At 37.9% G+C, this 6,050-nt stretch overlaps 1 pseudogene; it reads right to left on the bottom strand.

Annotated features, from left to right (window-relative positions):
• Positions 1 to 595: 595 nt before the first annotated feature.
• Positions 596 to 1,776, bottom strand: LOC116000420 (annotated as a pseudogene).
• Positions 1,777 to 6,050: the final 4,274 nt, after the last annotated feature.

The following is a 6,050-nucleotide window of genomic DNA, read 5'->3' as shown; positions in this document are numbered from 1 at the left end:
TCCCGCTGCAAATTGTGTCTAAGAATAGAAAACAGATTGATAACTCATACTCCGATCGGTTTTGTGCCTATTTTAGTGTAGAACACACCAAGGTGGCATTAGCGTACCCATAGGCGAACGGCTAGGTCGAGAACATGAACCAGATTATCCTAGATGGGATAAAAAAGAGGTTAGAAGTGATAGGTTCTACTTGGTACGAAAAATTACCATCCATTCTATGGGCATATAGAACCACCATACCCTGTGAACAACGATCAATGAAACTCCATTTGCCATGACCTATGGTTGCAAAGCCAGGGTACCCGTGAAGGCGCTCATATCATTGGGCAGGACCATGTAGTATGAGCCCGAATGAAAATATAAAAATTTGAAAATAGAATTAAACATATTTGAAAAACGAAGAGAACAAGCCTGTAGAAACATAGCAGAATACCAGCGGCCGTGAAGTGATATCACGACGTGCTGGTATGCCCGAGTTAATTCCAGGTAAGCAACTTGGGCTAAGACGGAGGGAGGCTAGTAAGCCTCACCAAGGAACTACGTTGGCCAAAAATTGGGAAGGGCCATTTTATTTTTATTTTTATTTTTATTTTTTTTGTACCAGAAATTGCACATTCATTAACAACAAATTCATGACATATCAGAAGTGGGGACAAGACTTTTAATAAGCATAAGCCTTCTATTTTGTTTTTGAAGATGAGCTTCAATGCATTTGACATGTAACATGCATACTACTTTTTAGAATGAAATCTTGATGAACACCAAGATATGTAGAGCTAAAATATAGAGAACAAAACCTGACCTTAGCAGCACTACTTTCTGAATAGCCTCAATCCGGCCATCCACCTAATAAGGAGGCTTCTGACGAGGGTCAACAATATAATCTGATGAAGCACGTCCTTTGAAAAAACTGCTACTTCTTGCATACCTGTTCCTTGCACTGCTACTTTCAGACCGCCTTTGAAGGCCTTTCAATCTCTATAGGTTCATTTCTTCTATATGAATCTCATTTGCAAGGCCTTCTACTTGGGCCTGTTTGGCAACAAGCTGTTCATTTAGGCTGTGAAGCTGCTTGTGCAGTAATTTCTCACGTTGAGCTGGAGAGGGTTGTTTCAATGCTTTATCCTGAACTTGTGCCCACTTTTTCTCAAGGTCTTGAACGAGTTCTTCCATTGATGCCAGTTCATTGTTCTTGTCCTCTACCTTCTCTGCTAGTGTGGATTTTGAAGATTCTGTGCCAATATCAACCATGATTGTAGAGTTACTTACAGTTTTATTTGATTTTATGGACTGGTTTGCAACTGCAGCTAGCGCACTTTCTAACTCAGATCTCAAGTTTTCTTCGAACAGTTCCATTTCCTTTAACCTAATATGAAGTGTATCTGCTTCCTGCAGTTTCTCTTCAATTTTGTTTTTACAATTTGATATAGCCTTCTCATAATCAGCATTTTCTTCTTCCAGTGTAACTTCTCTTTGTTGCGCCTGTTCCTTGGTGGCGGAGTGGGCATTGAGCTGGAGTGCTAGGGCGGCATTGGAGGCGAGGGAGTGGGCGTGGAGGTGGGGAATGCGCTGTGAGATATCGGGAGGCGAAAGTCTGAGTCGCAGATCTTGGATCGCGTGGCTAAGAGAGGCGGCTTTGCGATTCAGCTCTTGGACGTAGGCCTGCTGCTCGTCCATCAAGATCAACGGGATGGAATTTGGATCGTCGTCGTCGGCGCCGTTGATGTGTCCGCTCTTTCCGACCACATCTGCTGCCCAAGCAAGCAGCCCCACCATAGCTGAGCGTTACTCCTATTCCGAAGAGGTCTCAACTCTCAACTATACTCGAAGGGCCATTGAAAGAGTAGTTTTAGTGGTGGTGGAATGAAATGATAAGAGGGTAAAAAGGAGAAAAAGTTCCCCGAGTGTCGTGTTTACAAGGATGACAAATTGGAATCGAATTAAGTATTGGCATTTAGGACGTTAAGAGGCAAGATTTACAAGAATCACTTAAAACAAAAGAAATCATAGAGAAGGAATTTGGGAGCAAAAGTAAAGCAAGGGAAAACAATTAGTAAGCAAGGAGATGGATGTCCTAACTAGTTCTCATGTTTGATACTACTACTGGGGTTCTAGGTAATGTGACTATGTTTCGATCAAGGGAGCTCACGACACCATTACCAGGTGATGCCACACTCCGAACTCCCGATTCCTCATTCGGATGGGGCATTTCGACAAACACTTGGTCTACCACTACTGCTGGGCCTCGTCCTTCAGGACCAAGGGCAGGGATGTGGCCGATTAGGACCCATATAGACCCGCTATCGTGCAATCTATACTTCCCCTAACTTGGCTACCTATTGTGGCCACAAATAGGCACCAATCTAGTCAATCATCAACCACACAAGATATATGAACCCTAGATCAACATTCCTCAAATCAATGAAAGAATTGAATCAAATCAAACATTATTACTAGATTGGAACATCCAATCTCCAAATCTAATCTAGCTAAGCATATTAGATAACTGAAAACAAAAGAGATCTCAAATTCAATTGAAGATCAAATGAGAGATTGCAATTTGAAATCTAAAGACAAATGTAAATCATGTTTAGGAGATACCAAATCCAAAGCTAGTAATCCACAATCTTTAAGATTCAATATCCCTAAGCTATGCTCTCAATTGAGAGGAAAATCTAAGCTAAAGTGTTAGTAAAAGATGAAGGAAATGTTAGATGCTTCAATCAGCCAAAAACATTGCTTAAATAGTAATTTTTCGCTCCCAGAGCTGATCCACGCAGTTGTCCACGCGTGGGAGGCTACTGAAATTATTCCACGCCATGTCCACAAGTAGACACGTATGTGGACCCAGATTCAGCCTTTTTTTTTTCTGCATTGATGTTGTAGCCCTTGAAGTTGTGGTTCCATAGAAACTTGAATCACCTCATTTGGACACTCTTAGTTCCGGTTATGACGTTTTACTGAACTGTCGCAGGAATGCCCTGCAAAATTACAGCTTGTGCTATTTTTGACAAACGCAACCCCTATTAGTTCTTATACCTATACTAGTTATCACACGCGCGTTGCGTGATTAAAACAATGCCCAATGCATATTTTTGAATTAGTTTTCCTCCAATTAGTCATATAATAATGAGAGAAAAAATGCTAAATTAATAAGAATCAAAGAAATAGTCTCGATGCTTGTATATTTTAATAAAACATAACGAAATTGTAAATAGCTAAATTGCAACTAAAATAAGTAGAAACAAATAAACTACTTACATGGGAGCAAATGGCGTGTCATCATTGTCACTTGTTTGGACACATGTTCGACCATTTAAAATCCATGTGTAATTGTATTTGTGATCAAGTACTTTATAGTTCATCCGGACAGGTTTGACAATGACATTTGAGATGATGTACCACTTGTTGGTTTGTAAAGTGATATCATACATTCCAATGCCATTAACAAACACTATTGATTGAACCCGAGTTCCTTGCATTTAGATATAGCATTTACAATGATGTTGGTGGTGAATGAGAGCATCTTCATAATAATAATAATAAGAATAATAGTACTAATAATGATAAAAATAAAATAATAATAATAATAATAATAATAATAATAATAAAGGGAGAAAAATTTTACTATTTACTTACTGTTTCATCCTCAAATACGATGAGCATATACTTTTTCTTAGGTGTTCCAATAGCGTTTTTTGGTTCGTTTTTTCTTAATGACATGAACTGTACAACTCCAGCCCACAGTTTGTGTGTCAATATCAATTAACTTTACTGCATTTCTCATTACTAATATCCTTGTGTCATGGAAAATATGTTCATAAAGGATGTTATGAAATAATATAATGGAAACCACAACATAAATTCAAAAACCATAGATTAGGGAGTTAGGAGTAACTAAAATGTGTAGATTATAGAGGAATATAATGAGATCCACAACATTACATTCAAGGATACAAGTATAGATGAATAGATTATACAATAGATATATTTACATAACGATATTGAAGTTATACTAATTAATGAGTATACCATCATTGATTTTTTTTACCTGTAATCATTATGAGTACAAATACAAATAATAGAATTAGCATGACAATATTTTGACAATCATACCTATAGAATGTCAAGTAGATGGTGTGTTGCAGAATATGTTAGGTTTAGTTTTGGGTGAATACCGGTGAAAAGGGGAGGGGTTTATATACTGTTGTTTTGGGTAGAATAATGGTTTAGTTAAGAATCTATACAAAATTGTATTATAGAATCTTATTAAGACTTCCATATTCTAATTTTAAGTTAGGAATCCATACAGAATTGTATTATAGAATATTGCCAATTTGTTTGAAAACTGCAATAAAGAAACAAATTGCCTAAAAAATTTAATGTTAAACTTCCGTTATATTTAACGGAAAAATTGGATAAAATTATAAAATATTAGGATATATTAGAAATTTAATTGGAGGTTGCACAATAAGAAGAACACAAAGTACAATATGTTATAGCAGACTATTACACCAACAATTTTTTAGTTCCAGTTAAGGGTCTAACATTATTGGCTCTTATTATAAGTGTAGATTTGATGAAATTGAGCTATTCTAACATGTTGTAGGCTTAAAGGACTTCATTTATAGCATATCATACCTCTTAATTACCCCACAAAACATAGCTATCTTTGGCACCTATCAAAGTTTCCACACTTTAATTTTGCTTGTCCTCAAGCAATTCACAATTAAGCCCAAATCATTTAAGCGCCAAAGATAGCTATGTTACTCAATCAATAAATTGGTCAAGCAAATCTAGGGGGTATCCAACCGGAGACGGTGAGATTCTCTATACTATCTACCAAGATTGTTAAGCATGTGCCATTTCAATTTTAAGAATATGCAAATGAAACAAAAACTTCTAAGGATCAAATTCAAGCACTTAGAAAACCATTTCACACCATTCCAAGCATGCAATTCGATTTGGGGTTGACCTTCTATTTTGCCAAGGCCTTAAAGCCGATCCCCCTAGTGGGAACGATGTGCACACTTAACCAGTTGTCCAACCGAATGCCAAAGCCCTTATGCATAAAAGTAAATGAGGGTAGGGGCATGGACTGCTCACCTCCATGGCTTGGGCGGTCTCTCTTTCTTCTCAACCCCCTCGGATAACGTCACCCGGTGGCTCACCTCCTCTCTATTTTCTCATCTTCTAGGATAACGTCGTTGGGACAACTGACTTCATGTAGAGCTCTACGCTTGTTCCAAGACGGTGCAATGGTTGCCCCAAATCCAAGCAAGACGGCTCACCTCGGATTTTACCTCTAGGAGTGACCATTTTTAAGCCTTTTTCATTCTTTCACCATTTCAACCCCTCATGCCTTTTACTTGGGAATCAGGATTTACTCACATTTCTCACTATAGGCTCATCTTTTGCCCCATGCCCTACCGAGATTAGTTCAATTCCGGACTTCGCTTATATTATCTTTCTCAAGTTAAAGGGTGCACACTCCCACTTCGAGAGATCCTTGACTAAGGTCCTAACAAAATAAAAGGTGACAACATGCAATAACACAAGATTTTGAACCCTTTTTTTTTGTTCCAATGTTTCAATTCGGGTGCAAAATTGTAACTTTCAAAGAATATTCCAAAAAATTTTATTGGCACATAATTAAAACTTCTCCAAGATAGTATAGACAATGACACACTCTCCTAAAATCAAACACACCCCTAAGACAAAACCAATCAATCAATTCAAGCAACAAACAATATAAGCACAACGTGCGTCCTTTCCACACTTTAAACCAAACATCGTCCTCGATGTTGCCTTAAGGACCAAATGGAATAAAGGAGCAAGGTCATTCAAAATCACGCAAACCCCTTTCCACACTTTAAAAGTGTTTCGGGGGTGTGGGGTATCAACAACATAACCCTTGGTGGTTGCAAAATAGCAAGTGCTTATCAAGTGTGCAAGGAACGTGTACAACAACTCTTTTTCCACACTTCAAATTTGAAAAACGGGGCATAAAAATTAGAATGGATAAGAGGTTTACAACCAAGTGAGCATTC

Source organism: Ipomoea triloba, chromosome 1, assembly GCF_003576645.1.
Source record: "Ipomoea triloba cultivar NCNSP0323 chromosome 1, ASM357664v1".
NCBI lineage: Eukaryota > Viridiplantae > Streptophyta > Magnoliopsida > Solanales > Convolvulaceae > Ipomoea > Ipomoea triloba.
Note: the sequence above shows the minus strand (reverse complement) of the source record. Positions and strands in the feature narration are given on the sequence as shown.